This window comes from Coturnix japonica, chromosome 9 (genome assembly GCF_054131305.1).
Source record: "Coturnix japonica strain WE chromosome 9, WE-NBRP24, whole genome shotgun sequence".
Classification (NCBI taxonomy): Eukaryota; Metazoa; Chordata; class Aves; order Galliformes; family Phasianidae; genus Coturnix; species Coturnix japonica.
The window spans coordinates 29,862,522-29,875,165 of NC_140671.1; positions in this window are offsets into that span (position 1 = coordinate 29,862,522).

A 12,644-nucleotide genomic window follows, 5' to 3' on the forward strand; every position below is an offset into this window, starting at 1 on the left:
AAACCCCGGCTCGGCTCGGCTCCCCGCTCCGCCCCGCTGCCGGCCCCCGGCTCCGCCCCGCTCCGCTCCGTTCCCCTACGGGCGGTGGCGCCGGCACCGACGGCGTTGAGCTGCGCCTCGGGCCTCGCTGCTTCGAAGGCGGCAGCCGCTGCTCAGTCAGTCAAACTCAGTCGGTGAGGAAGGCTGAGCTGACAGGAAGGGGAGATTCGAACCATCGCCGCCTCCTCCCGCTGGTTCCTCCCCGTAGCAGGAACAAAGGGCGCGGGCGGGTTTCGCTTTCTGCCCCGCCGCGCCATGCTGCCGCGCCCACAGCGTCCCCTCACAGCCCCCTCATAGAGTTAAACGGGGCGTGTGAAAACGGAGCAAAAGAACAAACAACAGCGCTGTTTTTGCTCTTTCAACGGACAAAGGGAGGTTTGGAGGAGCAGCACACACCGTTTTACTTCGGTTAAAGAGCATTAAATGTAAGAATTGGCTGCTAGGTGTAATGGTAGGGGATGGGGCTCGAGGCCTTGGAAAGAAGCGAACCCCTGTTGTGTCACAGTGTTATCCTCACAGATTTCAGACTGTGATACAACACAGCTTACAACTTCCTGTTTTTTATTATTTATTATGAATTCGTATCACAAAGGTTTTTGCACAGCCAGAATTCTCAGGGTTTGGGTTTTTTTTCCCCCATTTTACCACTGTTTTCATATTCTCCCCACAAACGCTCATCTCTCTGTAAGGCATTGAAGAAAAGAGCAAGTCAAAAAACACAAAAAAACCCCAAAAAAATCCAATTTCTGTTTCACAGAGCAGACTTCCCCCAGCTGAATCGGGAGAGAGGTTCACAAGATGGGATCAGAACAGCACTCGCATATTAAAACATCATTACTTATTGATGGAAAGTAAGTACACAATTGCATCATATCTTTTTCCTATCAGCACATCTATATCCCTTTCCCTCCCTTCCCCCTTCCACCATTTGCTTATATTTTGTTAAGTCAGGCAGTGAGGAGATGCCTTGCTACAGGAGCACATTTGAACTGCTACTTGCCATTGTGTTTTTTGGGAAGGCAGGTGTGATTACCTGTAATTAGTGAGAGGTTTGTCCATTAAACTGTAGGGAAGTGGGTGAGCTATCATTCCAGGTGTCTGTTAGGAATAACTGTTCAATCCCGGTGTGGTTAAGCCTTTGTTTTATGATAATCTAATGCTTGTTCTTAAATATGCCAAGTGCTGAGCAAAGGCTTTAATTCTTTGCCCTGAGAAATTAGAATAAAGGACTCTTCAACTAGACCCCCAAACTGATGCTATTCTGTCACCACAGAAATATAACTTCTAATCCATCCCCACAAAGAAATACACATGCGTGTGCATTGTGGCCAGGAATTAGCTCCTTACAACCTGAATACCAGAGCTCCCACAGGTTTTATGTACAGAAATGTTCTTGAGGCTGTGGCTAGAGATTGATTTTGCATTCTGCAAAGTATGGATTCAATTTAACTGCTTATGAAACGAGAAGTTCCAGATGCTTTCAAAGTATTCTAGAGATGTCAAAATCAGTTATAGACAGTCCTGTAGTATTTAAGTTAAAAAAAGGTTTAATACATAAAGGATTCTTTAAAAGGCTGTATTTAACCAAAGGAAATTCATACAGTTTAAGAGATTTTGTGGAAATTTCAGGTAATGCTGCATGATCCTGAAGAAATCTGTGTAACGAACAAAACTGGAGTTCTGAAGTAGAGTAAATCACACTTTCTGCCTTGGAGCAGTGACATGGGAATGTTAACTATAACATAATAAAATAACATTTTTTTTTCTGTACAGTGACAATAGTGAAAAGATGGTAGTTGTAAATAGCCAAAAAGGTTATTTACAGGAAGAACTCACCCATATGGAAGACTTTGGTCTGCAGGGAACCACTGAGGCAATCACCACCAAAGAGCAACCTCCAAGAGATGCTGCCTTAGTGGTGGTCAGCCCTTAATGAGGTCTAGAGGAGGTGGAGTGCTAAATTACTCTCACCTGTGCTCCCACAGCTTACCCAACACTTGCCTCAGCTGATTAATCAGGGGTTCAGGCTGTGATTACCAATTTCCCATACATTTTTCCCATTGTACATAATTTATCCTACAAATCCTACAATTCTTCTATATAAATTCTCTTATATGCTTTCAGTATCAGCACAATTTGAGTGCCTAAGTGTTTTCCCTTTTTAAATTAAAATAGATATTGCATCCTATCCTAGAAATCTAGTGATTTTTGTATTACACTTTATATGCATTCTCTGTTATATGAGATCTAAACAAAGTCTCTTGTCCCCAGGTTTGTACTCTGCCAACTCTTTAAATGTGTGTAAATTGGGTAAGGAATTGTGAAAGGCCGAATGGGATTGTACATGCAGAGCAACATCTCATTCTGTCACCACACCTATTCTTTTGTAAAAACACAGCTATTGCAGTAGCTCCTGCTTCTGATCCAGTGATTTAATTATGTCTCGTCTTCATGAAAACTTTGATTGTTAACAGTTCTGCTGCTGGTATGAGGAGAGCTTATGATGATTGGAAATGGTTACTTAAGGGATGGAGGGTTGTTCGATGCAGGGTGGATTTTATTTTTATTTGGTTACGTGGTTTCTTACATGCTGTTCTTTTTACATCTGTGTCACAGCCATCTCTAAAACTTTCTTATGTCTGCAGGATGCTGCACTATGAAACTCAAGGGCCCAGGCAGCCATGTATCCTGCTCAGACATCTCTTTTGCAGAGGTAAGAACCTTGATTGAGTATGTGGCCTGGACAGATTATGTTAATGAAGTCCTTCCAGAGTAGAAACTCCATCTTAAAGTTAGTTGTTTTCCCATTGCTGATGAAATCCACTTGGAAAGTGAATTGCCTTGGAAAATCTTATTGCATTGTTTAATGCAAAGTTGGTTTAGGTAAGGAAAGTTGGTTTCCTTACACTTGAGCAATAAGAACTCTTGTCCAAAAGCAGAAAGACAGAAGGATAGATATCACATAGTCCTGAGAGATGTTCTTGTTAAACAAGAAGAGCAAGGATGTAATTTGGTCCCCAAAGTATTAATGAAGTACAAGTTTTATTTGCAAGTGAAATTGCCTTGCATACTGTTTATAAATGTATTATGTTCATGTTTCACTGAATGTTTTGTCAGCACTTTTAGGAATTTCTTAGAATCTAACACATTTTTGCATTAAAACTGAGTTGTTACTGCATTATTATAATCAGAACACACACATTGTGTGAATAAAGGTACTGCATGATTCTTGAAGCTTCAGACACTTCTGGACTCTGAAAGTGTAACCATCGCCAATCAGGTAAGTTAGACTTTGCAGAGAAAGGGCAGAACTCAGCGCCTATCAAAACTACAGAGCACCTCAGAGGGTACAAAAATACTTGAGAAGTGGTAAATATAGATATTTTTAGCCTACTTCTCCATTTGCGACTTCCTAGGTGAGTGTTTCTAATGGATTTACCCAAAATAACTCAGAAAATCACCTCATATTCCAGAATCACACTATCTCCCATTGCAGGGTATTTTGCCTGCATTTGTGTCCTTTGATTTCTAATGGGCAGAATTGTCTACATTCTACAAAATAAAAATATAAAAATAAATAAATAAAAAGCAGAGATTCATAGAAAATGGAATGGATCTTATACAGTGTTTGCATGCACTCTCATATCCTCTAGGAAAAAGAAAATCAATGTCTGTAATCTAAGGAGAACAGCTGTGAAGGCCTGCACTAGTCCTATAGATTTTATTCTACTCCATCTGTATGTATATATATTATTTCAAACATAATAAATAAATCAATATCAACAGTATATTCTATTCTTGACAGAAGCAGAATAAGTTACACGAAGCAGTAAGCACTGATGAACATATGTCCAAAAATGCATTATATGTTTTCTTGTTTTCTCATTAATTCTGGTTGAGGCAGTTTTATTTCCAGCAGAAAACTGTGTTCAGTTCCTGTTGCCCTGTGACCCAATTAAGGTCAACGCTTTATGCATCTCTGACTTCAAGAATCATAAAAAATTATTGCCTACTTCCTGGATGTGATTGTTATATTTGCATAACTTTAAGCATTTCCTAAGGCCAAAATATGTCACCACTCTTGTTTTAGACATAGGAAACTGATGCATATCCATGTAAAATTACTTAGCCACTACTACCCAGCAGTCTGCAGAAAGAAGTGAGAATGGTAGTGCTGCCTGAACCTGGATCTAGTATTCCTTGCAGTCAGTGCTACAATTTTATACTGTGATACAATCTTACAGTGTGATCCAAATATGTAATTTTACAATCTATATTTATACTTGTTCTACAAAGTAACAGAATTTGTCATCTGGGAGTAAGCTGTTCTGAATCTTCCTCTGCATTCAGCTTCCAACCTTGAAACATATATGTATGTCTCAAGGTTGGTCCAAGCCCAATTGTATACTTCCAAATTCCTTTCTTCTTTCTCCCTCCTTCCCCAGCCCCTTCCTGTTTGAACAAACACATTTGGAGAGAGCAGACAGAGCCAGAAGGATAGGGTGGGGTATTTTTGTGCTTGTTCTTGTTCTGTTTTTCATTCATATTCTAGTGTGAATTATTAGCTTAGCTTCCCCCATTATATCTTAGAGCTCAGCAAGCCATGGCTCGGTTTCTTAGAAGTCCTTTAGTGCTGGAGCACATCAAAAAGGCTGCAGAGCTGCCCTACCTGAGCAGATGGATGTTTTTCAGTACCTTTCATAGCATGAAACAAACATAGCTGGTGTTGCACTGGTTTGAAATGCAGCAAACATTGCTAGGAGCAAAAGAGAATACACAAAATAAAATATATGGGATCTAAGAAAATATTTTTCCAAAAAATAAAATAATTTCTTGTCATATAGCAAGTATAGGCCATCGGAGCTGAGGAAGATCTTAATTAGTGAGTTACAGATGTTAACATACAAATAAGTATAATTATGTTTACCTGTATGAATCCCCCTCCTGTAGCTAAAGCATCTACAAAGGGCGTAGTTATTCTCTTCAAGATCACATTCTACAGTGCATATATAGATATATATAAGCATACATGTGACCAACTGTACACCTCTGTGTCTTCGTTTACATAAATAATCTTTTCAGTGACATTTCAGTAGCATTAATGCAGATGAAGTGGTTTGAGTAAAAGCTTAAAGCCAAGTATTTTCCCCTTTAAAGGGACTTTCCTCAAGGGAATAATTGTCTCATTGGGCAACTAGGAGAAAAACAACTGGTACCCTGGCAGTGCTGGGGATTTAGAATCCACATTGAGAATTCAGCCTCGCTACTAAACTTTCCATGAGGTCAGATGCGTCAGACCTGCAGTGAAGTTTGCCTTTGGGAAATACCTTCAAGTACAAAAGCGAATTTGCTTATCTAGCTACGTGTCAGATTCCTATAGAACATTCTTCTGTCCTTGACATAGCGGTTTCATAAAGCGGGCTCAGGTGTCACAGTGAAGCATCTTACCAAAGAGTGGAATTACTGATCGGGGTGCTGTTTCTTAGAGAGCTCTGTACCTTTTTCTCATTGCTGCAGTAAAGTGTCAGCGCTGCTTCAGACTCCAGAAAACAAAACTGCATTCATAAGACAAAAATATTTAGAGTAAGGGACTTGTATTGCTGTCTATGCTTAGCCAAACAAAGCCTATCTGTGATACATGAAAGGGATAAGGCATGCTTAGAAAATTCAGTAGTCATTCATTTAATTGCAAGAGATAATAAAATGAGTAGATTCAATAATGGTTACATCCTGTACTTCGAAAGTAAGCATTTATTTGGAAAAGTATGCTGGAATTGAGCAAATTGCAGACTGAAGAAGTAGGTAGGCTTCCATCATCTCTGTCAAGCAAAACTGGCAGCTGAGTTCCGCCCAACCACTCAGTAAAATATAAAAAAAAAATATGTATGCCAATCTTATTGTTTCAGAAGCAGCTCCAGAAAAATCTGTGTGGATGTTATATAAGGTGTATAGAGCTTATTTATAGATTGCATGACAGTTTTGCCTGGCTGGCTGCTTACTGGCCCTAAGAGCTTTATGAACTGAAGATACAAAACAGGCAGGTCAGGAAATCGAGTTAGGAGAGAAGCAGTAAGAATCACTGCTCATCAGGTACCAAAGTACGTGGGTTTGGGTGTTTGTACTCAGCAGTCTTGGACAGGAAAGCACTGCATGGAAAACACAGAAGAAAAAGTTCATACTGAGTACATCAAACCACAGCTTCAGCTGGCTCAATGGTGTGTGATTCCAAGAGATGCCCTTATGGCACTGCATTTCCTCACTCTCTGGACCAGAGATAATTAGTATGAGAAATTAATGAAGACCATGGGAAGAGATGAAGTGGGGAAACTTCTTTACACAGAATTGAGTTGCATTAAAACAAGCTAAAGGAATTAAGTGTTATAATGCAAGACCCGTATCTACTGCTGCTGCTAAGAAAAAAGATTTGAACAAAGGGTGGCTTCTTCTTCTATCTCTAAAAAAAAATAACCTCCTTTGTACATGAGTGCAAGTGTAATTTGCTAAAAAAACTGCTTTCTTCTGACCTCTGAATTCTGCTATAGCAAACATCCCAGATCTCAAACCAGTCATCCAAACGAGATCCTGATTGTGCAAAACCCTTTCTTGTGAGCACCTGTTAGAGAAAGATGTGCTTATAAAACTCAGGTTTCCGAGCAACAAAACAAAACACATGTAAAGTGAAACATCTCTCAGGCCAGTACCCAGGGGAACTGATGGAAGCAGCTGCCTTGTTAGTAAAGGCTGATTTTCTGAAGCCAAGCAATGGTATGCCGAGAGTCCAGCAAAGACTTTGAGTTACTTGAACACATGATGTGCCCTTTGTTGTAACAGAGCCATTATTTCACTGTGCCTGCTTGAATGCTTGAGCTGGTTGTGAAAACAATCAAACATAGAAGCTCTTAACCTGTAGTACCAGAGTTAGTCTGTTAAGGAGGAGAAAGATGGGCACACACAGCTGTACGGCCTGTGAGGTGGGCAACTTCAGTTATTCAGTGCTGGATAAGAAGGAGTGTGCATAGATTGTCTTCATTAAAAAGAAAATTAAAGCAGTAATGTGACTTTCTCCTTTCATTCCACCTTTCTGCTAGTATCCGCAATTCAGCTAAATACGAAATTTGGTGTTGAAAACCATAGAAAAGCATTTTAAAGTCATGACTTGTATTTCTTAAAGAAATTACTCTTTTGACAACACTTGAAGTACAGGTGAGGGATATCTTTTTTATGTACAACATAGACCTTTCCACACTGTGCATTTAACAAGCACTATTTTAGTATCTCCTCTGTGCTATTGTTTATGAATATTCTCATTTACTTTAAAGAAAGTCTCACTTCAGTTTCCTTCCTATCTATAGCTCTGCTGTATTTATAACTCTCCAGCTCCCTCCAGGGTTGTCAGTACATGGTTTGCTATCTCAGTCAGTTATCTTGTTTAAAGAAAATCCTGTTTACAGTTTATCCTGTCTGCAGAACAGTCTTGTTCATAGCTCCCACATGTAGCACAAAAGAAATGGGTTATAGCAGTGGGCTTCGACATCCAGAGTTGGATGCTCTGATCTTCTCAGTTTTATTCTTGGCTTTGCTATGGAGTCTGGTTTTGAATTGTTTAGTTCCTTTGCTTTATATGCATCAATGTGGAATGAACACGGTAATACAAAACAGCACTGCAAATTTAATCCACTAATACTTGCAAAGTATTGAGATTTTTTTTGTGTTGAAAGAGGTGAAGAAATTCTAAGTATTGTTCTGAAAATGGGATTTCAAATCCATTGGCAGATATATGGTATGAGATACAATCCTACTGTGCATTGTGGGTAAGTAAAGCCCCTCTATGTGTATATTTTTCTTAAACAAAAATATTTATTAAAAAAATTGTTGGTATTTGAAAAAATCCTAATGAACAGACTTGGAACAACCTTTTAAAGGGTTTAGGAACATTCAAAAAGCTGGAAAGTCACACCAACATAAACCACAGCCTTTCCCCAGTGCTAACACATCTCTATGAACAAGCACTAAACTAGCAAGGAAACCCACCAGCAAGCAATGCTATCAGTTCATTACTTCTCCATAAGTCTTTAATCATCAATTAGCTGAACAAACTAGTTGCAGATAAGTTCTCTTCTTAAGCGATTGTTGTGTGCCGAGATTTGATGTTCCATTAAAGACATTTTTACTTGCAAACTGTAACAGCTGGAGACCAGGTTTTATGTTCTACTGTCAAGAACACACTGACAAATTTCATACATACAAAAGCTCAGCAACAGAGCTGTGATATTTCCTGCATGTGTTTAGGATGACTTATGCTGTTATATTACTGATGTGTATTATGTTAATTCAATTAAACCTAAAGACCATTGTATCTTTTGTGTCTTCTACCACCCTGGTACCAGTAGGGGTCTGCATTGGTGATATCACAGCAGTGGAACAATCTCAGGAATTGTTGAATTGCATTGCCAAAGTTAATGCTGGAGTCTAAGCTAAAAGCACGATGTGGTTTACTAATGCACGCTCGTCAGCAGATGTACAGCTACACAGAGTATCACCCCCTGGCATTTGTTAGTGACCACACAGCTATTTATTAATAATTAATCTGTTTCTGTGAGTGTCTGGATATGGCTGAAGCTCTGTAAGTTCTCATACATATGCATGAGTGAGTGACCTGGTACAGATTTTAAATGCTCGCTGCTTCCCAAAACAGGCAATTGCATTTGGCACTGAGATGAGTCCTCTCCTCATGCTTTCAGTTGTCAACTTTCCTGCCGGTCTTGCGGAAGGCTGCACATTAGTAACACATCTCATAAGAAGGCTGTCAGATATGATTTATGGGCACTGTTCTGCTTTATCTATATGGCCTGCGTTAGTTTATTTTCAATACCACACTTGCTTAGCCTGAGTAACAGCCGAAATCAAGCCTGTATACTTGCTTCTGCCTGCAAACATAAGGCAATCACAAAACTGGGGCGAAGTCTTAGGAAAAGAGATTCAGGCAGGGCTGTGTGGTGGTAAAAGAGCTGTAGCTCTTCCTGTCCTCCTCCTCCTCTTTTATCTGCTGGGAACAGCCTGCGTCCTGGATCACATGGTGAGCAATTAGTGGCTCAGGCCTCTCCCCATGCTCTTGCTGCAGCTGTACCAATGTCTGTTCTCTCTATGCTAGTGAAAGGTACTGAAGCAGGTGCTGCTACAACATTGTGCTCTGGAAATCAGTTGGTGATGGAATAAGCTGTGTTTGGTAGAACTTATTCTACTCTGCAAATGCTGCATGCTGGTTTTGTAATACTCAGAAAGTATTCTTGTGAGGAATATATTTGCTGTATAAAGCACTGTAAAGCACTAGTAGCATAGCCATCCATCACAGGGATGGCTCAATAGGCAGATTCTGGAACTGAAAGCATCATGAGCTACATCAGTTTATTGCCCTGCTTGACCTAGCACTGCATACTGTGCTTCACTACCATGGCTGTTACCTCTGTGATTCTAGCAAAGATCTTCACATGTACACATATGCCACAAGGCAGTGTCAGTTTGTACAGACCTAGCTCAGAGGTCTTTAATACTGCATCACGCTTTGTACATTGTCTTTCTCCTAGCATGCTTAACGTGCACTTCCAGACCTTAGTTATAATCCTGTTTGGATTATACAATAATATATAAATACCCACTGTAATGACCTAAGAGTTTTGTAGAAGTGGGACTGAAGGGCAAAAGAAGTTGCTTCTACCACTCATTTATTGTGTTTGTTTTAGGGACTAGGCCCAGCTTTGTGGGCAGTTACAAAACGCAAGTCAACCATCAGGAATATTTTTGGGACCAAGTCTTGCCATTAAGAACCACTTTGTCTTCCACATTGCCTTTCTCCAGCACTGCATCTGAAGGTGTTGGCTGTAAATGCAAACTGTTTTACAGTTATCTGAGCGTTCACTCAGCACAGGAAGGGCTCAGATACCTTCCCTGCAGCTCTGCATGTAAAGAGGTGGAGGAAGGAAATCTGGAGAGGAAGCTGAACTTCCTGTGCCAGAGTTTTTATACTGGAGCCTTCCCTGAATTAAAAACAATGAAACAACAGCTTAAAATATGAATCACTAGAACTGCAGACACTTAGTATTGGATTGCTTGCCAGAAAGAAAGACCCTCGTGCATCTGTGACTACATATAGGGATTGGTATTCTTTGAAAATCCATAGCAGAAACAATCTGACTCTTTCTTGGACCTAGTTGTTTCTTTCCCCACCCCACCTCCAGCCTGATAAACTCCCTCTTCGTAGTTTTATTTCTCTCAGTTAGTGAGTTACATCTTTGTGAAGTAACTAATTCAGACTTCTGGATTAATCATGAGCACAAGCTGAGTTACAGCAGAAATGGGTACCAAATGGCTGGCTTACAGAATTGAGTCTAAGCAGACCGTGAAAGGAGGGAAAAAGTAAGAGCTGCAGAAAACTTTCAACTAAATGGATATACACACACACATTTTGTAACTACAAATCGATAAAAGACACCACCAAATTAATTACATAAGTTCCCAAGTTACCCTGATTTTGATTCCTGTTACTTCCATATTCATTTGATGTTATCGAGCACCTCCCTGGCTTGTAACGCAATGGAAAGCACAGCAGCAGAGCAGAAGGTTCTACGCTGTAACAAGCGATGGCTTACTGAAATACAACAGCCACGGGCACAGCAGCAAAGGAAAATAACCTGCTTATCTTCAGAAGGCCCCAAGCACACAGGGATCTCCAGCAAGGTTCCATTGTCTCTACTGCCAACCCTTAAATGAGGGCTGGAAGGGGTGGATCCTGGCTCCAGCCCTGCTGGTCACTCAGTACATTGCGTGCACCCGAGCTCCCCTGGGTTGGCTCTGCCTTCCCACCAGGAGCTCCATCCCTGGTGCAAGCTGTGACTCAGCATTTCTGCTACACTGGTTAAAACACAGAGATTTTGGATTTTAAATTTCACACATAAAATAGAGAAGTAAGGTGCATTGGAAAAGAGAGGGAGAGGAATCAATGAGAAACTTAGATTTATTTATTTATTAATTAAAGCATAGCACTGAGCAATCATTTTCCAGTATTGCCAGCTATAATTCATGTAAGAAAATTAGGCCACTTATTTATTTATGTATTTATTTTGACCAAAACCCAATCATTTGGCTTGAAACCTATGGGAATGAGGGCATGCTCTGATGAAACAGCTTTCTTGTTGACAGTGAGAGAATCCAGAGAAAAGAAGTCTTCCTTTTCAGGGCTAGAACGGTGTTATTCTTTATATTATTTTTTTAATCCAGGTGATTTCCTGTATTTCTAAAACATAATCTCCCGCAGGAGGGAATACCTGCATAGCACCTTCTACCCAGAAGCACCATGCAAAACAATAGGTGGACTGTATTTATTTCACTGCTTTCAAGCAGCTCATCTATTTCTGATTAAACAGGTCACGTACAAGCATCTCCTCTGCTCCTTTTCTGATTTAGTTTTGCCTGTTTTCTCACCACTGGGACACAAATCAGCAGCACACTGAGCTGACCGCTCTAATTACAAGCCTGTGCTGAACTCTCACTGTATGAGATGATGCAATATCAGTCTTAAGTAGCACAATGAAAAGCATTGCATGGGTAGCATCAGCAAAGCATGCAGCCTGCCAGCGCAGTGTGAGGGGGTAAATAGGATGATTAGGAATATCACTTACATGATGTTTCTCATTGTTTATATAACTGTTTATTCTAGGCCTACATTCAGTAGTAATATATATTCAATGTCACAGTTAAATTCAGGTGAAATTCATGAATGATTGAGGATCCAGGCAAGTTGGAAAGATGTTATCAAGTATTTTGGTCATCTGACATAAAATGAGAGTATGAGCAGTCTGGGGTTATTTAGCCTCAGGAAGAGAAGACTCAGGAGCGATCTCACCAGTGTGTATAAATACCAGATGGGAAAGCATAAAAATAGGTGGACCTGTCAATAGGTGCCCACTGACAGGGCAAGAAACAGAAGCAGGAAACTGAAATGGAGGAAATTTCACTCAAATATTCAGTATGCTGCTTTTACTGTAAGAGTGGTCAGACATTAGAACAGGTTGCTCGGTGAGGTTTGGAATCTGTCCTTGGATAATTCAAAACGATATTAGACATGCTCCAGAGCATATTGACCCTGCTGTGAGCGTTTGACTTGGTGGTTGCTGTGTCTGATGCACGGACACAGATGTGAACGATCCAAATCATTTATTTCAAGTTCTCAAATTACTTATATACCTACACAAGTTTTCTTTTCTTGGCTTTCCCATTTGCCCCTACATGTCAACAGAACATTCCATGAACACTCTCCAACCGTTCAACATTATCCAGTCAGAGCCACGAGCTGTTCATTCTTCATCTAGAGGTGTCCTTGGTTCTCATTCTGTTTATCTTGCTCCACAGCTGCTGCTCTGTACAGTCCTTCTTGCATTCCCATAGGTGGTGTCCAGAGGTCCCTCATAAACTCAGCTGTTCCGTAAGTCCATAATTGCTCTCTATTTGACCAATGGAGAATAAAGGAAAAGATGTTTTTTCTTCCAAATTCTTAATTAAATTCTGTGAGGTCAAGCATCTGAAAAATTGACGTGCCCATAGGTCAGTTA